At 43.7% G+C, this 26,141-nt stretch overlaps 1 long non-coding RNA gene across 2 annotated transcripts in view; it reads right to left on the reverse strand.

The window, feature by feature from the left end:
- Positions 1-23,743, reverse strand: part of LOC103348693 (LHFPL tetraspan subfamily member 3 protein) — a 569,591-nt gene extending 545,848 nt beyond the window's left edge. The window contains exon 1 of one of the 2 annotated variants that reach the window (XR_007920724.3): positions 23,263-23,743. This is a non-coding gene — a long non-coding RNA (LHFPL tetraspan subfamily member 3 protein). The remainder of the gene's footprint in view (positions 1-23,262) is intronic. The other variant, XR_007920725.3, reaches the window with a different exon arrangement.
- Between the last annotated feature and the right edge of the window lie 2,398 nt (positions 23,744-26,141).

Raw genomic sequence — 26,141 nt, forward strand, 5'->3', positions numbered from 1 at the left:
AGGAGCAGGCAACGGTCAACACTAAGGGAGAAGAGGAAACAAGGAAAAGGTGCTTCCATCTGCTTTCTCCTTGCCTAGAGTCTGAGTTCTAGTCCTTTTTTCTCAGCTTCCCAGGGCCAAGCAGGTCAGAAAACGCAGCTGTGAGTGACAAGCAAGTCTATTTTCGATGCCTTTGTTACGGTCTATTTCCTTCTCTTACAATGACTCTCTCCTAATATGATCATTTCATTGTTGCTACATTTGCACCACAGTCTTCCCCACGATCTTTGTTAGTAATGTTACCATATTGCATGTATTGTGTCTTCTTTCTGTCATGTACTATGTCAATAATAACAAGATGAAAATTTATCTTTCTATATTAGATATTCACTATTAACATGAGAGTTCATGCTGACTTCTCCTTTGCAATGAAATACACTAATCTTTCTGTCAGATTATCAAAAAATTCAAAGACTATTTTACAAATTCCTGTTGGATAGACGCTAGTGGGGGAAGACATTTGATCATTAGTCTCAAGTCCAAGAAGCACATCCAGTCTTTTAGAACATGCTAGTGATTTCTGAGGTTAAATCTCTGGAAAGATTTGGGGGAATACAATGAAGGTGAGCTTACTGTTTTATTAAAAATTATTTTGGTAATTGTTGAAAAGAGAGACCATGTCTGATACTTTTAGAGAAATAGTGAACATATTTTTGGGTGTTTGTAAAACATCAAAAGATGAATAACCTGAAGATAAGCAAGTGTTAACCAAGTTCTACATGTGATTACTAAAGTTCATTTTGTTTCAGGTCACTCGGGTGATGATAGAGGGGCTGGGTCAGGGGACTGCCCCCTCCATAGGTTATACCTGAAGAACCATGCTGGACAACCTGAACTGCTCCAATCAAGGGCCCGAGAAAGGTCAAGTGAAGGAGCTGCAATAGAGGGAATGGGGATATCAAGGGCCAGAAAAGGAAGTGCTGTAGGGAAAGAGAAGCTCAAGAACTATAACCTGGGACTCAACAGAAGGTCCTCTCAAAGACAGGCTACACACATTATTTGTGACCATGGAAAGCAGCACTATGCTGAATGAATGGAAATTGTTTACAAGCAGATTCTGGTTCAGTGTAAGAAGCCATAATTCAGCATATCCAAAATTTTACAAAAAGTATAAATATTTCTTTTGTTAAATAAATAAAAGTGCACTTGCATAAAATGGCTAAATTTTACTTTAACTGGTGAAAATGAAAATTGAGATGTATTTTCATTATAAAATACACATAGGATTTGGAAGGCAGTACAAAAGAAAAAATTAGAAAATCTCATCAGTGAACTTTATATTGATTATATGTGGAAATGATAATGCTTTAGATATATAGGATTAAATAAGATAGAGTATTGCGCTATTATTTTCACTAATTTCCTTTTGCCTTTTTTGGTGGCCACTTGAAATTTCCAAGTTGCTTGTGCAGCTTGCATTATATTTTAGCTGGGCAGTGTTGGACTAGGCAGATGGATGGGGCCCTGGCCTCAGCCTTCATTGTCTAGGGAGGAGCACAGGGCACCAGTAGAAAAAATTTCAAGTGACAAGCATACGAAGAAATGATTTTTTAAAAGATTTATTTATTTGAAAGAGTTACACAGGGAGAGGAGAGACAGAGAGAGAGGTGGAGGGAGAGGTCTTCCATCCGCTGGTTCACTCCCCAATTGGCCACAATGGCTGGAGTTGTGCTGATCCGAAGCCAGGAGCCAGGAGCTTCCTCTGGGTCTCCCATGCGGGTGCAGGGGCCCAAGGACTTGGGCCATCTTCCACTGCTTTCCCAGGCCACAGCAGAGAGCTGGATCAGAAGTGGAGCAGTCGGGACTAGAACCGGCACCCATACAGGATGCCAGTGCTTCAGGCCAGGGCGTTAACCTGCTGCGCCACAGCACCAGCCCCAAAGAGATGATTTTTTTTTAACAGCAATAATTTAGAGAGATGCAACTTAAAACAATGAGATGTCACTTTACTCAGACTGGCCAAAATTATGAAGATGAAAAATCTGGATTTGCCAAAGAGGATGAGGATGCTGAGAGTTCCTGCACCACTGGTGGACATGTGGCCCACAGCAGCTCAGGTGGACAGCAGCGCACGGGCCCACCAGAGTCCAAGTGAGCAAATGAGTACCCTGTGGTGCAGCACCTCCCAAACAACCCCAGACGGGTTCACCAGGGGAAGCGCACAAGATGTTCACTGCAGGGTTATTCAGTGCGATGCAGACTTAGGGACAACCTGGATGACTGTCACCGGGGCAGTGGGCAGATGAAAGGTGCTGCCTATGTCCTTGGCATTCTGTGCAGCCATGAGCAACAACAGACCCGAAGTACACAGAGCCACAGATGGGAATCTTCGCAACCTAATGCTGCATGGAAGCCTTTTTCAAATAAATAAATGGGGGCTGGTGTTGTGGCACATCAGGCTAAGTCACTGCTTGCAATATCAGCATCCCCTACCGGAACACTAACTCGAGTCCCAGCTCCTCTGCTTCTGATTCAGGTTCCTGCTAATGCTCCCAGAAAGGCAGCAGATGATGGCCCAAGTGCTTGGGTCCCTGCCACCCATGTGGAAGACTCAGACAGAATTCCTGGCTCCTGGCTTCGACCTGGCCCAGTCCTGGTTGTGTGGCCATTTGGGGAGTGACCCACTCTGTCTTTCAAATAAATAAATATATGCATACATAATAAAAAGAGAAAAGTCTGTAGCAGAATAGTGCTCCTTAAAATTAAAAATACATAGGAATGCAAAAGAGAAAGTCCTTATTGTTTTTTCACAAGAACCCAAACAAACAACACACATCAGACTCATGACGATATGTCTGTAGTTGTCATTTCCCAAGAAGAGTAGTACATGAGGAAAGAAGGATAGAAGGGACTCACTAGGACATGAGAGAGACAGAAGCAAGCATTGCTTTTTGACTTACAGGTAAAACGTGGCTCTGCACAAGTCATGCAATGTTCGAGTCTCAGTTCCATCATCCACAAGTATCCAAAGCAACACTGAAAACGTATTAAAAACACTAAAAGCCCTGTGTAGAACACACTCAGCACCGTGCTGCTTGTAGCTAAGGTTCCTTGCATGGAAATGGCTAATTTTGCTCACCGTTCATTCAGATTCTGCTCAACCTGGAAGCCCATCCCCCCTGCCCAGTTAAGCACTGGTGCTCCTGGCTTATTTAACTGCAGGTTAATAGGGCACTGAAGAAGAAAATAAGGGGCTATCGTTCAGATTTTTAGTAGTGACAAAGAATTATCCTTTGTCATATAGAAATTGTGCTCTGTAATTCTCGCTCTGCAAATACTTCTTCCATCCAGAATCTATAGTCTTGATTTATATACAAATGAATAATTTATCCATGTATCTTTCAGGAGCACAAACTCAAACTGAGGCCCGAGGAAATATAAATAAAGAAAGGGCTAATGTGATTCAACAGCAGAATATTAAGAAGTTTTGGGACGACAGTGACCCTTGCATCCACATTGCATCCCACAGCAACAGCATGGTGTGACCTGGTCTACTCCATGTGAGCACAAGCAGCCTGGAAATGTGAACTTCCGCAACAGGAGCTACTGCTTCATCCCTTACACTGCCTCCCAGACAGGTCTATAATAGCCTGGCTATGTTTCGGTTGTCACAGGCAATGGACAAAATACCTGGTTTTGTGAACATGTCAGGGCTTCCGTGCTTCCTCCAAAATACGTTACAAACAAAGCCCAGCACATTTCAATCCCCTGGGTACCTCCGGGAGCCAGCCAGCGCTGCAGAGGGGGAAACAGCCTCTCCTGGCAGCACTCACAGGCTCCCCAGTGAAAGCAGGCACTTACCCAGCACAGTTGGACACTCTCTCGGTCTCTGCTGCCAACTTTGAGTTTTTCTAGACTGTCTGTAAATGGAGTTAGGAAGCCCCAACTGTTACTGGAAGAGCAGCCATGAACTCAGAGATGGTTCTACCTGGATCCTGCCCAGACCTGCTGGATGTGTTAACTCTTGGCTGGGATTTATAGGAGGAGCCACATAATCTGCCCTCCCAAGAGGGAAAAGTATGGAGAGACCTCCATCCTTGGAGAAGCAGGTTTATTGTCTTCTGCTTTGAGGCCCCTCCTGTAGATTATAAAATGTTTGTGCCAAATAGATGGAATCTCAACAGTGCCCAGTGCGGTATTTTAGGGGCTTCTCGGCACTGGAAACTCCAATTCACAGGGTAGATGAGCAGGATTAGGAGAAAGCAGCTGCACTCACGGAAGGAGGCATGCACTGTGTATGAGCTGCCCAGACTATGGGGTGACGCTGGAAAATACAGGCGGACTATGTAGAGGTGTGTGTTGAGGCAAGATCTACCTAGACAAAGCAGAGGAAAGGATCAGAGTACTGAGAATAACAATGGTAACAAGTAATATTTATGAAGTTTTTATGTGCTTGATATTATTCCAAGAAATTTACATGTAACAGTACTTTACATGTAAAATGCTTGCAATATAAATGTAAAAGTAATACTTCACACATATTGTTTTTTACTTGTAATAATTAAAAGGAGAAGAGAGCAGATTTAGTCACACTAGATTGTAACACATAACTGAAAAGCAAGGACTTGTAATTAGGATGTAGAGATCGATGGAGGAACACTATGAGAATCAGGAATGGAAATTCCTGGATATTGATAGAAGAATCAAATATTTCCTAATAGTTGGCAAATGAGAGAATCAATTTATCATACTAGGATGCCATCTTGAAAATTTTCAATTTGCTTAACACTTGGGATTCATTTTCTATGTTTGATCAAACTATTAACAGTCAAAAATTAAATTCATGACAGTTTCTTGTACTTTGGGCTAAAATTTTAGACCATGCATTAGTATCTTTGATCTTACTCTTCTCTTGAAATAATTTATCAACCTGGTTTTGCCCATAGTAGCTTCTGGTCTGGTGGGCTGAGCTCTGTTTCTTGAGAGAAGGAACTGTGAATAACAGAGTCCTCAAACCACTATGACTCTGCAATCCTTCTGAGCCAAGAACCATTGAAGAAGGTGCTCAGATTTGCTTAGTGCTCCAAAGTTTACACACTGCAAAATTAGTATTCTTTATTAGGGAACTGAAATGCATTCTACTGACTCAAAAAAGGATGTGTTGGAACCAGCAAAGAAAAGTGACATCGGACCAAGGGTAGGGAAGGCTAAATAGATGAGGCATTACAACTGGAAAAAGATGGGATTTATTTAAATGTGCGTCATCCTGCATGGTGCCACACCTGTTAACTGAACTCATTGATCTCTGCTCTGAGGTCTCTGTCTTGCAGTTCCCACTGCCTGGGAAGCTGCCCTCTCACCTGTCTGGGTATCTCATCAAAGAGACCCTTCTTCAGCACTCCCTGTCATCCTCCTTATGCAGCTTCTCTTTCTTCATAGCACATATCCCTACCCAATGGATTATACAGGCACTTATTTACATGTGTCTGCTCCTGCAGAATGTAAGTCCTGTGAGATCAGAGAATCCATCTGTTTGGTTCAGTACCATACAGGTAGGGTCCAGAACAGCACCTGTCTGTGCAGGGGCTCAGTATATACTTGTGGAAGAAAGAACTCCTCTACCATTCAGTGTCTGTTCATGGGTCTTGACCTTTACCCCGTAGATTAACATCAACTCATAGGCTCTCAGTACCAGTTCCTTTATTCTTAGTGGAAAGGAGAAAGGAAAAAAATGACAGTTCAATGCACTAATGGCAGGTCAGGACCCTGGAACCAGCACAGGGCATAGCTCTTGCTAACCTTGCTGGGTTCAAGCCTGGCTTTGTTGCTTTTTTGACTATGCTATGCAATAGAACTTCCTACAGTGAGAGAGAGGATCTATTCTACACTGTCCAAAATGGTACCCACTAGTATATGGACCTATTGAGCACTTGATGGGTGGCATCTGTCATTGAGGAACTTAATTTTTAACTTAATTTTAATTTAAGTAGTCACAATTGGCTAGAGGCCAATAAGTTGGAAATTTTAGTTGATTCTAAATGTCACTCCTTAATGAAATGGCAGTTACCATAGCAGCCAGATACTACAAAGTCATCTCAAAATCAAAGACAATGAGCATTTTTTAAGGAATTTGGTGAACAATGTATTTGGGCAGTATCTGAAAGGCCTCCCTGTGGGTCTGGGTTTCTCATATAGAATAATTCACTTCTTAATACTTCCCTTAGCTTTCAATTTTACAGTGGCACCCAAAATTCTACGTATTTGTCCTGTTTCTTAGAGTTTACTTAAAGATTTGAAACAATGAAAAAGGCCAAATTAATTAGAAAGAAATAAATTTATAAAGTGAGTCATATGGCACTACTTTATTATTGCCCTGGGAAATAGCCAATTAATGTTATGATATTTGGAGGGGGGCTTGAATTATTTGTTATTTTGTATTGTCTTTTTGTTAGCTTCTAAATAAAATGTTCCTCTCCTATCTATACATGTTATTCATTATGTTAAGATTTATTTATTTATTTGGAAGAGCTACAGAGAAAGAGGAGAGATAGAGAGAGGCCATAGCACCCGCCCTCACCCTATTCATTTATGAATGTCATGATTGGTGGTCTTCCTGGAGAATTTAAACTTCAAGCCAAATTTGAGAGGGAGTGGGGGAAGGGGAAAGAATGAAGAGGTTCTTGCACTTCTAGTTAGGCTCAACCTCATGAGCCCTGGTCTGTGGCCCTGCATCCTTGCCTGCAGGTGGAGCAGGGGTGGCAGGAGCCACACAAGTGCCCTGCTGCTCGTCACACGCCCCTTCCATCTGCTCAGCATCTTGGCCCACACTGTTCTCTGCTTCATCCTCTAGATGCTCCCATCTTGCTCAGTGCTCAGATTTTATCACTGTTACCTTGAAAGCTATGAATAAAAAACATTTTTTTGGAAAACCGTTTATTTAAAACAAGGTTTAATTATTTAATCAAATGAGTTAGCATGTACTCAGTTCTGTAATGTTTATCTCATGTTAAAGTAAAAAAAATTACAAACCATGAGACCCACATATCAAATGCTTAAAAATTATCTATTTTTCAAGGCTAAATTTCTCTGGTCAGGTGAGCCACTTAAAATATATGCCATCCCATATTCAGGTATAAGAAATACCAAAGCATGAGCAAGTTCATTTTATAGTTTATCATTTTTGAAAACCAAGCTAAAAAATGAGACCCATTTTCTTCAATGAAGCTGAACGCATTAAAATAAATAAATAAATAAATGGTACAAGATCCTATTGCACTGGGGCTGGTGCTGTGGTGTAGTGGGCGAGGCCTCTGCCTGCAGCACTGGCATCCCATGTGGGCACTGTCCAAGGCCCTGCTACTCCTCTTCTGATCCAGCTCTTTGCTCTGGCCTGGGAAAGCAGTGGAAAATGGCTTCAGTTCTCAGGTCCCTGCACCTGTGTGGGAACCTGGAGGAAGCTCCTGGCTCCTGGCTTTGGATTAGGCCAGCTCCGGCCATTGCAGCCATTTGGGGAGTGAACTAGCAGATGGAAGACCTTTCTCTCTGCTCTCCCTCTGTAACTCTACCTAACAAACAAATAAATAATTTTTTTATTAAAAAAGGATCCTATTGTACTGATTCTACAGGAAAAATCACTTTGCTGACTCCTTCCTTAGAGAGAGCCAAGAAATTGTCTTTATAGCAATTTCTAGACTCAAGTTTGTGTTGTGGCAACAGTGTAGGGTGGTGACAGAGTTAGCAAACTTTCAATCATAGGCATTCTGGGTACTAAATGTACAATGACAAACAAAACAATCATGAACCCCATGCTGGGGAGCCTTCCAGTGGAAAGGTTGCAGGGAGTTGCAATCACTAATGTTTATGCTCAAATACTTTCCTGAATTAATATAAAGTGACCAACGAATTGTAATTTGTAATTGTAATTGCTGGAATTTCTAATGTAGAAATAATCATAGATTCTAAAATAAAAACCAACTTTGAGATGCATTTTGAGACTCACTAACAATTTGTTTCTATATTTTTAGGGAAAGACTTACAGAGAGACAGATCTTCAATCAGCTGGTTCATTCCCCAAATGTCCACAATAGCTGGGGCTGCGCCAAGCTGAAGCTAGGAGCCAAGAGCTTCTTCCAGGTCTCTTATGTGCGTGCAAGGGCCCAAGCACCTGTGCTATGCTCCACTGCTTTTCCAGGCATATTAGCAGGGAGCTGGATCAGAAGTGAAGCAGCCAGATCTCAAACTGGCACCAATAAGTGATGCCAACATTGCAGGTGGTGGCTTTACCTGTTATGCCACAATACTGGCCTCTTGTTTACAAATGTTAAAAGTATTTTCATGAGCAACATGAGTCTTTTCATTTTCCTTTGTCATACTGTTTTTGTCTAGTTTGGGGATCAGAGTTAAGAAAAATTCATCAAAGTTGAGCAGTCTCTTTTTTGTTTCTTTGAAATTAAGTGTGTATTATTGGAATGCTATTCCTTGAATGTTTAATGGAATTATATCGTAAAACTATCTGAGCCTGATGCAACTTTGTAAGAATATTTTAGGGGCTGGCACATTTTTAAAGATTTTTTTTCTTTTGACAGGCAGAGTGGATAGTGAGAGAGAGAGACAGAGAGAAAGGTCTTCCTTTTGTCGTTGGTTCACCCTCCAGTGGCCGCCACGGCTGGCACGCTGCGGCCGGTGCACCATGCTCATCTGAAGGCAGGAGCCAGGTGCTTCCTCCTGGCCTCCCATGGGGTGCAGGGCCCAAGTACTTGGGCCATCCTCCACTGCCTTCCTGGGCCACAGCAGAGAGCTGGCCTGGAAGAGGGGCAACCAGGACAGAATCCGGCGCCCCGACTGGGACTAGAATCCAGTGTGCCCGTGCCGCTAGGTGGAGGATTATCCTATTGAGCCGTGGTGCCGGCCAAAGATTTTTTTAAAAGATTTATTTATTTATCTGAAAGTAAGTTACACAGAGAGAGGAGAGGCAGAGAGAGGTCTTCCATCTGCTGGTTCACTCCCCAAATAGCCACAATGGCCAGAGTTGAGCTGGTCCAAACACAGGAACCAGGAGTTTCTTCTAGGTCTCCCATGCAGGTGCAGGGGCCAAAGGACTTGGGCCAACTTATACTGCTTTCCTAGGCCACAGCAGAGAGCTGGATTGGAAGTGGAGAAGTCAGAGCTTGAAGCTCCTCCCATATGGGAGGCAGGCGCTACAGGCAGCAGCTTTACCTGCTATGCCACAGAGCCAGCCCTTCTGCCCCACTTCTGATCTAGCCTTCTGCTAATGGTATGGGAGGGGCAAAAGAGGATGATTCAAGTGCTTGGCCCCTGCTACCCACATGGGAGACTTCGAAGGAGCTCCCAGCTCTTGGCTTCAGATCTTCCCAGCTCTGGCCATTGCAGCCATTTGGGGAATGAACCAGTGGATGGAATCTCTCTCTCTCTCTCTCTCTCTCTCTTGCTCTGTAACTCAAACTTTCAAATAAATGAAATAAATCTTTTTAAAAATGCAACTATCTCTGTAAAGAAAATAAAAAAGAATATTTTAGGGGCCAGTGCTGTGGTGCAGTAGGTTAAGCCTCCAACTGCAGCAGTGGCATCCCATATGGGTGCTGGTTCGAGTCCTTACTGCTCCTCTTCCGAACCAGCTCTCTGCTTATGGTCTGGGAAAGCAATGGAAGGTGGCCCAAGTACTTGGGCCCCTGCACCCATGTGGGAGACTTGGAAGAAGTTCCTGGTTTCAGATTGGCCCAGCTCCAGCCGTTGGGGCCATTTGGGGAGTGAACAGCAGATGGAAGACCTCTCTCTCTCTCTCTCTCTCTCTCTCTCTCTCTCTCTCCGCCTCTGTCTGTAGTTCTGTCTCAAATAAATATACATCTTTAAAAATATATATATTTTAAATCTCCTAACTACATTTCTTTAATTGTCATAGAATATTGAGGTTTTTTTAAAATGTAATCAAGTCAATTTGTAAAGGTACATTTTTTCTAAGAATGTGTCCATTTTATCTACTTTTTATTGTTTAGAAATGATAAGCTCATTTTTTAATATTTAAAATTTAAAAATCATCACATGCCAGGTAAGAACTGACATTTGAAAACCATTTAGAAAATGCATCTCAAATTATTTCTTTTTAAAAAAAAAAAGTAGGAGCTGACACTGTGGCAGAACCAGTTAAGCTACCGCCTACAGTACCATCCCATATGGGCACCAGTTCAAGACCCGGCTGCTCTACTTCTGATCCAGCTCCCTGCTAATGTGCTAAAGAAAGCAGTGGAAGATGGCCCCAGTGCTTGGGCCCCTGCACCCACATGGGAGACCCAGATTAATCTTCTGGCTCCTGGCTTCCACCTGGCCCAGCCCTGGCCATTGTAGTCATTTGGGTCATGAACCAGCAGATAGAAGATTTTTCTCTCTCTCCCTCCATCCCTCTCTCCCTCTCTCCCCTCTCTCTATCCCTTTTTCCCGCTTTTTCTAACTCTACCTTTCAAAGAAACAAACAGATCTTCTTAAAAAAAATCTCAAGGAAGTAAATCTTTATTAAGGCAAAATGATTTTCAGAACAGGTCATAAAGCAAACACAGCTGTATGGTATATAAGACACCTCTAAAAGAAACAGATTTGCAAAGTTTGAAAATTAAATATACATCAGGAGAATATAGACACAAAGGAAGCAAGGGTGAAAAAATTAATATCATGTAAAGTGCAATTAAAGATAGCAATCATAAAATGTGGGATAAGGGCATATTATTATGTAATGGGTCTAATTCAACAAAGACAGCATTTGCAGATAAACTGAAATAGTGATTTATTTGTAAATATAGAAGCCAAAATGGCCGCTAAGCTAAATTACATCACTGCAAAAGTGATGTGAATCCCCTTCTCCTTGTTGTACACATTCAATCCTAACTTCATACAAGTCGTGTTTCTACAGGAAACTTTCTACTACTTTAACACTTTTGAGGAATGAATTCCAAATGACCTGCTCATGTAATCCTGACACCTGGAGAGAAACAAATGTAGGTGAGACTCATTCTATTTCCTGAATCTGTCTCAATTACAACTTCAATGCTTAGGGACCACCTCATACAATCATTAGGTTGATGTTTGGAGACATTTTGTAAAAAAAAGAAATCACTTCTTTAGTAATATGCAAAGGAAGGGAACAGCCCTCAGAAAATGAACTCACATCGATCACAGTACTTTCTTCCTTTTCTTCTGTTCTCATTAAATTCAGGGGGAAAAAAATCGCACGAGGCCCCACAGCGATGCTAGTGTGCAGCGCTGAGTTGCAGTATCAGTGCTGTTTCAGACTTCCTACTTGGCCTGTTCAGGCAGAGACGATTCAGTGGGCACCGGGGCCAGAATAGGACATTGGGGCTAGTAAGGAGGAACTCTGTTGAGAATGAAAAAGAATGGTATCTTGATGATGAGATGGAGGAAAGACTTGAGGTTGCTCAACAAAGTGCTTTGTGAAAGCTCCCTCTGCAGAACCCTCTGCATTTCAGAGTCTCAATGACAGAAAATAGCAATCAGATTGAGTTCAGGTCCCAAAAAAAAGGTGGGGGGAGGAGAAGGAAAAGAAAAGAAGGGAATTTGTATGTCCTTTGAGTGTCAACTAGCAGAAAATGATATGTGTAAGGCAGGCACTTATTTTATTTCTTTTTGTTTTCCTTTTCTTTTAAGGAAATGAAGACTGGAAAACATAGGCAGGAGTTATTTAATTAAATTAGGTGTCCAGTTTCTCATTCTGATTACTTGAAACATGATTTGCCTATGGCTAGGGTCTATGTTCTGAGTTATCTTAAATACTATTATGATGCCTATTTAGTCCCTAAAGTTCCCCCAGGAAGTGGAATTTCCATCTTTTATAAATTTTCAAAATATTTTAAGGGTGACTACGGAGACTCAAACACCATGGCCATGGCCACAAGACCAAGTGGCTGTCTACAGTCTGGAAGTTGCAATTTCTTCAACTTCTTTCAAATTCTCCAGCGACTCATTCAAGGTGTTGCCATTTGTCTGTGTCTGGGCCAAGGAACAGCAACCAAGATGTCCTGAGGGAGAAGACCCCGTTCCTGAGTGCTCTAAGCAAGCAGGCCATCGGGCATCAACACAGCTTCTTCAAAGGGCAGGCAACCATTCAGAGTAATTCACAGAACTCTGTGTCAAGGCAACAGGATGTAGCGTTACCCAAGAGAAGCAGCTTCTTCCTTGTAGGTGAAGGAGATTTTCCTTTTCGCGCATGTACTGCGAGGAATCCTTTCTCGTACTCCTTTCCAGCCTTCATAGCTTATCCGACACCTTCAAGATGTTATCCTACAAGCAGTGCTAGGAGAAAAGAATGACTCTGGACCTGACCCTGAGTGAGGCAGCGCTGAGAAACCCAAGTTGGCAGTGCTGGAGCGCCCTCTAGAGCCCATCCTACCGCCAATGGAGGGGTCTGCAGTGGCGTGTCCTGGCTGGACTCCTGCCCAGGTTCACCTTCCTAGAGAGCCCTTGCCAAAGGCCCAGGGGCCTGGAAAAGCAGATCTATGCACTACGACCTCCTGGAATGCTCAGCAAAGTCCGCTGGTGTCTCCATAACAAGGAGTTTGATGGAGCATGCCTATCTAGTAGGTTCTCTTGTTACCATCAACTCTGGATATTCATCAAAGGACCCTGGGGTCCCTAGGGGAGTGAGTGTTCATTTGCTCATTACTCAACCTGTGGTTTGCATCATGACAAACTGATATTCCCGATAAACCGATGACACTAAACCTATAATGCAAACATTACTAAGAAGCAATGTTGGGGGTTGTAAAAATTTTTTTAGAAAAGTTGTTCCCCATAAATAGTACAATCACAATAAAGAAAAAAATGAAAGAAATAAACATGTTAATAAAAATATAGCAGCACAATATTTATTTGAGCATAATCTTAAATCACTACCTTCTTTGCTTAGGAAAAAATATAGATTCACAGATACGGTGCAGAGAAACCTAATTTTCAATATATTATAGGTATGTTTAAAATAGCACAAATAAAACTGCTACTTCTAAATTGTTCTTGTTACCTGTTATTAGAGACTGACACTAGTCAGTTTTGCTTTTGATAATTGTAAAGAAGGGATCATCTGAGTAATTTCTGATAATATTTCTCTATCATTTGGAAGAACTTAGTAAGAACATCTAAGTGCTTGGGTCTTGACATGAGGAACAAATGGTCTGCTCCGCGCAGTCTTCAAAATGCAGCTGCCTTTTTTTTCAGGCATATTCAGCCAGATTTATAAACTAGTTCAAAATTATCTGCAAAATAATATTCCTGTTACTTTCAGTCATTATCCCAGAGAAATAAAATGGAAGGGCTAGACCTGTTAGCACAAAATAAAACTCTTCACCCAAGATGGTGTTTTGTTAGTAATGTACAAAATCCATTACAGGAATCACACCAGCATTTTTTTCATGACACTATGCAATTTATAAAAGGTATTCATGGCCATTATCTTTCTTGATCCTCAGAACAGGTAGGATATGCAAGTTGTGTTCTTAAATTGTCTTTCATTAGGCTACATACCTGAGTTCAATTTCCCTGTCTACTACATTTTCCAAACACTATCCATTCATTCTTTCAGCCCTGATCTTTTCAGTAGTAGTGGTAAGAATAACTGAAATCATAGCTAACATTTTAGAGCACTTACTATGTGCTAGGTTCACTTTTCAGTGTTTGATGTGCATTGATTCACAAATACCAAGAACACAGAAGACAGATCTCTTCATGTAAAGTCTCATTAGACTGAAGAAATTAATTCTAGACACCTAGTTGTTTGTCTAGGATTATTCTCTATTTCTTCCTGCTTTAATTTCACCCTATTTTTAATGGTTTCCCTATCATTTACTCTCTCTGGTAAATACACAGAGGAACTTGCTAGCAGATGCTACATTTTTAATGTCCTTAACTTGCAATTCTCTTTCCATACCTGGAGTAAAATTATATAAGCTTTAGAAAAATAAAGAAAACAAAAAGTCAAGAATAGTTAGATGAATTGCTGAAAGTCTTCCAGCCAATGAGGTGCCAGTTCCAGATGCCATTCTTCTGGCCACCCATTCAGCTCCCTTTCCTCACCCTGATGCCTCCAGGAGCTTCGCGAGTTTGGTGTTATCTTCTCTGGAACTGCCTCTGTGAATGAGCAATCCCGTCCACCACCACCCATTCACAATGTATGAAGAGCACGTCTGCTTTGATGCAGAGCAGGAAAGGGTGGCACAGAGCCAGGGATACTGCCACTGCTCCTGTCCTGTAGAAACACACAGTTTAGGATGAACGGCAATGGTATCAGAGGTACAACCAATGGATAAAGAACCCTCGCAGACTCTAGGTTAGAGAAATCAAAAGGATGTGATGTGGGGAACTTTGTCACACACAGAAATGTGCTTGAAGAGGGAAGTCTGCTAAACATTTAGTTCATGATGTCCCCTATAGCTGCTTCTCCACTCCAAGATGACACAGAAAGGTGAAGCGGCATCCTGAAGACTTACACTAAACAAAAGCCCATGACGTTGCAAAGAAAATAGAAATGGCACTGCACTGCACATCAGAGATATGTTGGTCTCGATTTTACCAAGGTGATATTTTGGCAAGACTTTTAATTTCTCTCATACTCAGTTGTGTATGCTCTAGGGCAAAGGGAGAGTTCAATTTGGGTTCAAACAAGCTATTGGCTTTGTAACCTTGAGTAATTTTTAAGCCCCAATTTCTTCATCTGCAAACTGGGTACGGTAATACTGAACTTGTATTGTGGTGAGGGTTAAATGTACTGGAATTTTGCAAATGGTTTTCTGAGTAGTTAGTATTTACCATTATCATTTATCTAGCAAAGAGGAGACTCTTAAACAAATTTTAATATCCTTCCAACTTCCAAAAGCTTATGAGTCTATATCCAGTTGGCACTAGGTTAAGTACATTTATTCAAATGGTTTTTTAGCTATATTGCTGCTCAGAGGTGAACTACTTCATTTTTTATAGCACAGAGGGTCAATCAAATCACATCGGGGAAAAAATTCTAATTTTCAATCAACTCACAATCTAACTAAGGTACATTAGCAACAGAACCTGTAAATGGAGGTGAGAAAAGAAAAATCAAAGAAAAACATCTCAAATTGCTTAGGTTAAGTACACTTTATCTAATCTACTCTCAAATACAAAACTACCTAAGTGTGGCTCCAAATATTTCACAAATTTCCAAAGAAGAGGTTATTTTTCTAAATTCATACTGCATCATATTTTCTCCAAAATAGTGTCTTCCAAACATTTTTTACCAGCCTACAGAATGTAACACATTTTACACTGCAACCTAGCCCCCTAAGTAAGTATGTAAATATTTTTAGAAAGTTTCACAAAACTCTTATTATCTTCATTGCATTCATATTTTCCACTGTTCTAGTTCAAGTTCTAATGTTGATCGTTACCATTAAAGGGTCACTATGCACAGTTTTCAACATATTGCTGTACGGCATTCCTTTTCCCATGACGGTTTCTATAACATACCAACTGGTCAGTACTATGCCTTGTCTAATCAACAGGTCAAAATGTAGCTAATTGTTTAAGCAATATTTGCATCACACAGATTCATACTATTGCTGGTTATTAATCATTGAATCTCAGACATATTCAATTAATCTTCCATTTTGTAACTATACCTGTTCTTGAAATACTCTGCAAATATATTTGTCCAGATGTTCGCTTTAAGTTCCTGTTACTCATCAAAGGCATTATAGAAATCAATTTAGCTTCACAGCCCATAACTAGATTTTCAAAGTGAAACTACTGGAATGCTTTTTATTGAATTTTATGCCGTTTTCTTTCTTAGGTTGACTTCCTTTAATCCTACTCCATATTTCTTTTTGTCAAACAAAAAGTTCAATCATCTCTCCCTTTGAGTTTCTGAATCTTAGAGCCTGTTATGATTCCCTGGGGTGGGAGAAGGACCACAATTTTTTCTTTCATGTTGATTAGGATTTGTGCTAGTGCTAAACCACAATGCATATCCCAGCTTTCTGCTTATCTTGTGCCAATATGTAAGCCATTGATGACATCAGATTCAACATGCTTCTGATGTCATCAAATTCCACATGCTTTTCAACCTTGAATTGCACTGTCTCTTTTCTATTCATACTTCATTTTATTTTTGGTGTCACTCCCCATGTCCCTGTCATTCTTCAATCCGGCTCTGTTTGTGCGTTTTTCAAGTAGTGAGCTTTTCTGCTAGTGATGATCCGCATCTCCCATCGTGATTTTGCAGCACCTTGCTCTTGATTTTCATTAAAACCAACCAAGAGCCATTATTTACAACACCCACCCCCACCAGGCTATTTCCAAAAGGAATCTCCAGATACTTAAATGAACAGTCCTATGATGAATTCTCTTCTAAGGCTAACATTGACATCCCTTCAAACTCCTGTCAACCATAGTTCTCACAATAGAGCAAAAGGATGTTAAGAACCTTCTTGATAAGTTCTGCATGTCTGCTTTTGCGTTAAGCTGCTGTTTTCAGATCTACAACTACCAATCAGTCATTACTGTAACTTTTCTCTGAGCCTTCCCATGGGTAGGTCATGATCTCAAATTTCATGAAACTCCACTCAAACTATCACTTAGGATCTTCCTGTTGGGCTTACATAGGCAGCCCATACACTGCTGCATTGCACGAGTCTGGGAAAGATGTCAGAACTCAGGTATGGCAACTCCGTGCCAGCAGCTCTGTTCCAGGTAGACTTGCTTTATTCTTTCATTTTACTCAGTGGTTGTCAGATATGGTTCATGTCTCTACTGGTCAACAGAAATAACTCATCTTCCTCTTGCAAGCCAGCCATTTTTCTGTTTTATCTGAGCAGAAGAGAAGAGAAATGCACTCAAGATTACAGTTAAGGCAACTCAAACTACGGATGGCACCAGCACCCTGGCAGTGTGAGATCATGGGATCCTGGTCACCATCTGAGAGCTTATGTTTGTAGTTATGATGTTCATTACGTGAACAATCAGAACGCCAGAGGAGATGGTTCTTACCGATTTCTCTTTTTGAAACACTCCACTGACTTTTCACAAAAGCATTATGTTTAACTTATCAAATTACTAGTCTAGTATTTGCTACATAAAGAAGCCTCTGTCATTATATTAGTCTCCCTGTTGTTAGTAAGAATAAAGGTCGGCTCCTTAGTTTCACTCCATAGCAAATAATAAGTTCCTGTTGATTTGTTATAATAAGAAAAATTTACATTAATTAAAGCTGGCGTTGACCCCCAAAAGTTCAAATATATTCTAGAAATTACACTTTAAAACCAACCCAGTTATCATGTGCTATTAAGCTCAGGGATTAAAATTCTCCTGGAGTGTTCTTTGCTTCATGCCCCATCCTTTATCTCCTCACACCACACACAGATGAGCACCAAGGCACATACTGCACCTCCAGCTATACACTCCCCCATTTCTATTTTCATTTCAAATTCTGCTCACTCTGGAAGACTCCTGAGGAACATATATAAATTGTAATATCCTAGCCTGGCCACCTGGACTCTCTTTCTAGGTCACAGCATCGTTCTCAACAAACGCAGTAATTACCAAATAGGTATTTTCATGTTAAGCATCTGATCCCACACTCTGGTTAGGCTCTTGGTGTATTGACTCATTTATAAAAGCAGAGAAGCACCTTGTTAACATTTTTACAGTGGAAAGGTCGTTAAAATGCAGCTTTGCACTAAGAAATAAAGCTCCCAACTATACATACCAGATGGGCTACATGGGATCTGTTATTTTTCACAGATGTTCACTTAAAATTTCACCACTATAAAAATCATTTGTTTTGACGTTCACATTAATATATTTCCCAACATCTCTTTATTGTCACATTCCTTTTTGCAGTACTATAAAAAATAGTTTCCAAATCAAATCACTTTCTTGTAAGATAGAAAGTTTGCATTTGTAAAAGTTAGTATTAATTTTCTAAAAATTGACAGATAAAATTGCATGTTTTTTTGTTGTGTGCAACATACATGGAAATTGTTGTTTGAAAATAAAAGCCATATTCCCCAGCTGAACACATTTTCCCCTCTACACCCAGGAGAGAGTTTGAAATGCTCCAGCAAAGATTACGCCCCTCTTTCCAGTCATTCCAGAACACTAACATGGATGGGTCAGCAACTCTTTGAGGCAGGAACTCACTTTCTCATACTGCCTAGGGTGTCCTGAACACCGAGTGTATCTGAGCTGCCCCTCCCAGCTTGTCCCTGTGCAAGGCACCCGAGCTCTGCACGTACAGCAGCACCTCAGGTGAGAGCTTGGCAGGCTTCCTGGGAGGAGACCCTGTAAGGAAGGAAGGCCTGGAAAACATATCTCTTTGGTGAGGACCAAAGGTACAAAAGGAATTTCAACCCCAAACAGTTCCCCGCTGTTCATGAATGCCCTATCCCTTGCTTCTTACCCAAAACTACCATTTTGGAGGATGCGATTTTTTTTTTTTCATATCAAACGAAGTGGTAAGGGAAAATCTGCCAAAGTTTGAGATGTGCCACAGTTATAATAAAGATCCTTACCTATTCATCAGGAAAGCCTCTCTTCGGGAAAAACTCATCACAAATTAGGCTGTCAAGTCACACCCATTGCCACGAAAGCATGTGCAGGAGTTTGTTAACTGTTGCTGCTGATATCATCACTGAGGATGCACAGCTCTCACTTCTCCCCTGGCCCATGGGAAATTTAAGCTCACTCCTTTCTCCCTTTATTCTTCATCTCATTAATCATGCATTCTGTCTGCATTCATGAAATTCATTATTCGATCATCGTTGAATACCTACTATGTGCCTAACATACTACTCTGTGCCATGATACAGTAATGACAATAACAAGGCAATAATAGCAGCCATACCCGACATTCATAGAGTGCTTGTTGACTATGAGCCAGCAGCTAAGTAGAAACAGTAGCTCAATTAATCCTTGTATCAATATCCTGAGGTGGGTACAACTATACACTAGACTATTTGCAGATAAGCAACAGGACAGACAGATTAATTCACTAAGCCACACAGTAAATGTGAGAGCCAGGCTTTAGGCTCATGTCTTTGAACACCAGTGTCTGCATCTTGCTCTCTACACCATTTAGAGGGAAATTGGCAAAGCCTTAGGAAGTTTCAATGGACTGAAGATAAACATTAAACAAGTGCACAAACACCCTGCAATTCCCAATGTTAATGGGAAATATAAGAAAAACAAGATGTCTTCAAAAAGGGGTATGCATGGCTAAGGTTCTCCCTGCAGGCTATGAAATGAGTATTTATCTTTGGCTTCTTATCCCACCTAAATGACAAAAGTATAAAATTTAAGAAAGTAAGTTGACTTAAAATGCTTTGGAGGAAGTTTTGGAGGCTGGGCTGAACTAAGAACCCTTTATGCTTGCCATGAAGTCTTATGTTGTTGGTGGTCCTTCTTGCTGGTACACTTAGAATGACAAAAGATGAGGAATTGGGATATAGAACCACTTTGGTTTTATCCCTCCTGAATAAGAAAATTCACCTTTAGATCAGCTGCCCCTTCTTCACTGGTGGAAATGATCGGCTCCTCATCTGCTAACGTTCATCAAGTGACCCATGATGGATGTCCTAGTCCATTTTGCTGCTACAACAAAACACCTAGGATGGGTCATTTTTAATAAACAACATAAATTTACTGTCTCACAGTTCTGGAGGCCTGGAAGTCTAAGATCAAGGCACTGGCATCTAGTATCCCAGGAGGATTACTCTTTGCTTGCAAGTTGATGCCTTGTTGCCTTGTCTCTGGAGGGGGCAGGAGCTGTATCTTCCCATGGAAGGAAAGATGGAAGGGGTAAAAGACAACAAACTGCCTCTACCAAGGACATCTGAAAGCCACACCTTTTAATCTTGCTGCACTGGGGATTAATTTTTGATGTGAATTTTGGAGAGGATACTATCATTCAGATCACAGTGGTGACCATCTAGGAAGCCTTAAATTCCCCCTTAATACTTTTGGCTTACTAAAAACAGGAAAAGTTTGGCCTATGATGGACAACACATGGGCTTCTGGAAAGAATTCAAATGAAAGGTCTAGATTCAAAACATCTTGATGGGATTTGGCTCTGAGCAGACTTGGAAATTCACTGAAATGCTCATGTAAAGAGAACATGGACACAGAAACAGAACCAAGCTCCCGGGGGGACAAAATTCCTTTTCCATGATAGGAAAAAAGCAAGCCTTGACTTCATGACCCGGATTGATCAATTACAGAGCTATTGTCCTTGTGTTAGAGAAATCACACAGAAGGGAGAAAGTCTCTCTTTTCTCCTCGGGAGGTTGTCTACAGATCTGGGAAAGTTTTGTGTTGCAGTGGGTCCTTATTGACTTTATGTGTCAGCTTTGTGTCTTCAGTCTTTGGAGTAGGCACTGCCTGTAAGCACAGGATCACATCCAAAGGTGGTAGGATGTATCGAGGCCTCATTCGGTGCTTCCTTCATTCATGTGACTGAGGCTGCTAAGAATTCGGAGGGGAGACGGAGAGGGCGAGGTGTTCCTCATGGTTCCATTCATTGTGTGTGCTTCACACCTCTGGATACATGGGCAACAGCATTGTTCAGGTCCAATAGAATAAATTTCCAATTCGTGGTTCAGAATCATAAAAAGTGCAGTTCTCGACGTACTGCCTCAAGAAAGTCACCTCTTTCATCAACTTACTAGCATTTCATATAAGGGCTTATAGTCTGCCAGGCTCTCACTCCAGATGCTACTATTTCTAAATGCGTGAAGAACTAAAATCTAAGCTAATCACCGGGCTCTCAGTAAGGGTTAAACAGTCTCTAGGAAACAAATGATACACTAATGTCATTTTTTGTATCTAGCAAGCTATACTTGATATTAGACCAGCTACAGTTAAACTATGAGTATGAGAAGCCTAACTTAATATTGAAGAGAAACAATCTCAAGGTTAGAAATAAAGCTTTTCAAAGTGACATAACACTCATATACTAAATTCCTTGTCAGTGCCATGAGACTTAAAAAACAAACCTGAAAACCTTGTTGAACGTGACACTCTTCAGAAATGTCTTCTATATCCCATTTCTTAAACAAATCTGTTAAGATAATTGACTTTGATTCTTACTTGACTCATTATGATAATCCTTTTTTCCTTCTAAAATATATTTCATTAATAAATAAAATCATGTCCTAGCATTGATCAAGAAATAAAACACCAAAAATTGCAAATAAAGGTGTTTTTTTAAAAAATGTATGGCATTTTAGAGTCTGGACTTCTCCAGAATGAAATGAAATGTCTTTATACCTTCTTCTGTACATGTGTTGTCATTACATGGGATGTGACCTGAAAAACTGGATAGCATATTTATGTAAAATGCCTGAAAATATGACATTATATCTCATTAGCCCAGAACAAGTGAGATTTTCTGTGTTCTATTACAGGAAGAGGAAAAAAGGAAATAAAACACTGTAATAACTGCAGCTTGTATTAACTTCAGAGCAAAAGATCATTTTCTTTCCTTTAAAAAAAAAAAAAGCTTGGGTTTACAAAAATAAAGTATTTAATAGTAAGATGTTGGAAAACCACCTGCAAATTACTTTCAGCCCTCTGACAAACAATCTAATTTGAATCACCAGTCTAAATAGGTCATTTAACTTGGAAAAATTAAAATTAGCTGTGCAGGGTCAATTTCTTTGCTAACACAACTGCATCCTGCATGTCCTGTTCTCTTCAAAGTCAAACTGGAGGTAAGTGTCAAAAACAACCGTAACAAATCAATTGATTCCAAATCTAAAAGTGATTCTGCCCTTGCAATGCTCATAAAAGTTACCCTTATAAACACAAATACACAGAGGGAGGGGGTTCTTCCAAGAGCTATAAGTGGGAAGAGGGGAGGCAAGGCAGACTGTTGACATTTCAGGGGGAGGGCAGCCGGGAGGAGGTGACAAATGGTTTTTGCCAATGCCCACTTCTGCATTTCACAGACACACTTCCACTGCATGGCAAATCAGAATGAACCAAGACACACTCCAGGTAACGCAAACACTCCGGTGCAAGTTCAGTCTCCCAAGCCTTTCCTCTATCACAGTAATGACATGAAACCGCAGCCTTACTGTTTAAACATTTAATCACCCTCACGACACGAGTGAACTCGGGGACCTCCCTACTCCCCAGAAAACCTTCCCAGGAATAGGACAAACGACAGTTCTGAAACTGGCATCTTTACGGAATGAGAACGCTCAGCGGAAACACGCAGGAGGACAAAGTTTGGCTGACTGGGACCTCTCGCTGTTCCTCCAGCTCCCCCGACAAGCCACAAAACCCAAAGGACCTGAACGACGCGAGAACACGCAGGGGTCTGGGGGCCAAAGGCCTTGGCTTGGGAAAGGAGGGCCTCCCGAATGGCTGGCAGGCAGGGGAGGCACAGCAAGGAGTTGGTCTTGTTTCAGGACTCTCCAAAGCCAGCGGGAAATGTACTTCCCATTTTTTCTGAGTTAAAGTAACTTTGATGCTCCGAGTAGGGGAAAAAGTGCTTTCCGATTCCCCGGCTCGCAGCAACTGAGGATCCCCAGGCGAAGGGGGATCAGAAACGCTGATAAAGCAGCTGTCCTCCCTGGCTCGCTGCCCAGCGCCTCTGCCCCCGCACGAAAGTCGGACCGCTTCCCCCACTCAAGCCCTCTCGTGGACAGCCGGAATGCCAGGACCTTCGCTCTGTCCAGGAGGCAACCCGAAGGTTTGACATTGGGGAGTCTCAAGGAACATTCTCAGCCACACTGTTCTGCAAAGGTCGAAATCCAGAACAGACTCCAGAGGAATTCGTCTCCAAGGTGGACGACCGAATACTGACAGCTGGGCCGGGACAAAAACCATTTCACTCCGGTTCCCCGCCCCACGAGGCAAAGGCAGAAAACAGTGGCCGCCAGCGGCGCAGCAGGCGGGCCGCCCGTGCCACCACAGCCTCTCCAAAGCCGCTTTCACCTCGCGGGGTCAGCAGTCCTCCGTGTCCCAGCGCGGCCGGCCCCCGCCCCCGGCTTAGTCCGGAGCGGCTTCGGCTCCAGGACCGCGCGTCCCCCCCACCCCACCCCCGACCTCCCGGAGTCGGGGGGCGTCCCCCGCTCTTCAACCCCGGTGCGAGGCGCCCGCGGCCCGGCCGGGGAGCGCAGGGCTCCGGCCTCGCAGGGCTCCCGCGCCCCGACGCCGGCGCTCACAGCCCGGCCCCCGCCCCGGCCCGGATGCGCCGCGGTCCCCTGTGCGCGGCGCCGGGGCGCGCGCTCAACTCACCGGAGGTGAGCTGCATCCAGGCACAGATCTTGTACACGGTGGCCGTGTTGCAGAAGAAGAAGAGGGTGAAGCACACGATGCAGGCGATGATGAGCATCATGGAGAGGCCGATGAAGAAGGAGGCAGCTTTGAAGGCGCCCGAGGGCAGCGTGGAGAAGTCCGTGAAGCTGCCCCTGCAGGTCAGCTCCCGGGAGAAGCCGTTGCCGATGCAGTAGTGGAAGAGCCCGAAATAGCCGGCTTGCGGCGTGTCCACGCCGTCGCCGATCCAGTAGGGCTGGATGAAGCACACCACGTTGACGATGGCAAAGCAGATGGTGAAGATGGCCCACAGCACGCCGATGGCCCGCGAGTTCCGCACATAGTTGGTGTGGTACAGCTTGGCTGCCTCCTGAGCCGGGAGCATCGCGGCGGCGGCGGCGGCGGCGGCGGCGGCAGCTCCGGGCATTCTCCCCCGCCTCCCCCGCCTCCCCTTCCTCCTCCCCCTTCTCCTCCTCCTCCTCCTCTCCTCCTCCTCCTCCGCCGCCGCCGCCTCCCCCGCCCGTGCGCGCACGGGAGGCACTAGCCGCACCGCGCGCTGCAACTCCCTGCCTCCGCCTCAGCCCCGCGGCCCCACTTCGAGAGCCCGCATCCCAGCTCCCGGAAGGAGGGCGGGGGAGCGCCGAGCGCCCCTCCGGCTCGCCTGGCACAGCCTCGCAGCCTCCCTCCCGGCCCGGGCCCCAGCCCTCCTCGCCCCCCACCCCCACCCCCTCTTGCCGCCACCGCTTGCAGCTGCAGCAGCTGAAGCCCGCAGATCGCGCGCGCCCCGCGCCGCTTCCCGCCTCCTGCCCGCGCTGCCCGCGCCCAGGGGGCGCCAAGGACCTCGGCGACCAAGGGATGCCCCTCGAGTGGCGGGCGCGAGCGTGGAGTTGCGGGGGGGGGGTTGCGGTTGGGGTGGGGCTGTGGGAGCACCCACGGGGAGCCCAGAGACCACACCGGGATCCCGGGAGGGGGCGGTAGGAGATACCGATGCTGGGAGCTGGTTGTCACCGCACAGCAACGTGCTTGTACCTCCGCGTCTTTGCAGAGGTGCTGGGGGGGGGGGGGGCGGCAGATGCGGACGCAAGGGGACGCCTGCCCCTGGAGACTCCTCCTTGGGGACATACACAGGGCCCCTGGCTGCCTCCTCGGTTGCCTCGGGGTCGACAGGTGGAGACAGACCTCCGGGGTGGTCACGCGCCTGCTCCAGGAGCCTGTTCCCTCTTGCCTGCCCCGTCAGACCGTCGAAAGAACTCCAGCACATGGACGCCCCAAAGGTTCCCTTAAGTCGGATCGTCGTCCCCCCCCCCCCCACAAACGCTGCCCTAGATGGGGCCTGTGTATGTATGTACACTGTATTGTACAGTTTGCTTGCAGAGAGCGGGTGGTTAGGCCAATGTTACATCCGCGCAGATCCATTGGTGGCTACTGTGAGCTGAGAGAGCTTCAGTGAACCGGAGGCTTGTTTTCAGGGTAATTTCCCCCTGAATGATCCAGAGAGGATTCCTGCCCTGTTCCCTGGCATTGCTGGTGCACACCTGCGCCTGTGCTGCTTCCTGGGCTCAATCCTTCCCTTTCTCCAGTCTTTCCATTGCTCTCTTTACAGTCCTTGCCTTTCAAACTGTGTTTCTTTATTTCTATTGGTTACAGTTTTGCTTCCCCCGATTCTGATAGAAACGTGTAACCCTCCTCAATGCAATACAACCAGGGTGCTCCACAGCAGGAACAGGTCTTGGTAATCGCTGAATTCTCCTGGCAGAAAGGTAGAATTACACCTCAGCGTCTCTACTTAATTGGCTCTAGATATAGCTATTTTATGGAAGAGCAGTAGTAGCCGAGGTGATGATGGCTACGTATGCTCCTCATCTGATACCCTGATAATTTAAGACTGCAGGGAGAGGGAGACGCTGCAAATAAGACTGTGGGACACACAAGACAATGAAGTGACTGTGGCTGAAACTAGGAAAGGATTTGAAAGTGAGCGTGAGAATCTTGCACGCAGCGTTCCCTATGGACATGAGATGCAGACATTCCGCATCAAGGCCCAGCAGGCAGCGCTTTGAAAATCAACAGTGGGCAGAATCAAACAGTAGCATGGAACATGTTAAGTTCAGGTGTGGAAGAATTTCTGGCAAGTGCGATCACAGTCACTCATGAGGTCTTTAAAATACTAGAGGGGTTTAGGGAGGAGGTGAGGAAGATGGCCTAAATATGGGCCAGCCCAATATAACACTTGCAACTCTCTAAAAATATAATTCACAATGATGTTATCAGTGCATGGATGGGGGAAGGGGTCTAAACTTCTGTTAGGTTTCCTGCATCTTAAATCCGGTGAAGTTGCTGGCAAATGGGAGGAGTTTTCACCTGGGAGGAGTAGAAGGCATGGTGAGGGTGATCAGACCATTGGGCAGCCCTGTGTCATGGGGGCAGAGACACAGCTGCTATAGCAAGAACAGGCAGTAATTTCTAGTGGTTAGAAATAAAACCTCCCCACACCTGTTTGTATAAAGTGGCCTTTCTTTCAAATCAATGTCTCAAAGAGATCTTATTGTTCTCCTGGGGGTGGTTGAGAAAGGAGGCTGCTGAGCAGGGAAGGCTGAGAACCAGAAAGCCTAGTTTAGACCTCCGTGCTTAAATTGCCTTCATAGGACAAAGAAGACTGGCAAGTGACTCAGATCCAAATGTTGTGATTCAAAGAGCTTTTCTATTTGAGTCGTGCCCAAGGAGAGCCTTACTCCTATTTCAAGTTTGGCATTGCCTCTGGCTTCACGCTCTCTCTAGCAAGGGGCCGCTCCTGGGCTCCACTCTTCTCAAGAGCAGCTAGGAATAGATCAGTGCTGGTGCATCGCTGACATAAAGTGGAT

This window comes from Oryctolagus cuniculus, chromosome 3 (genome assembly GCF_051225735.1).
Source record: "Oryctolagus cuniculus isolate XC-2025 breed Fujian yellow rabbit chromosome 3, ASM5122573v1, whole genome shotgun sequence".
NCBI lineage: Eukaryota > Metazoa > Chordata > Mammalia > Lagomorpha > Leporidae > Oryctolagus > Oryctolagus cuniculus.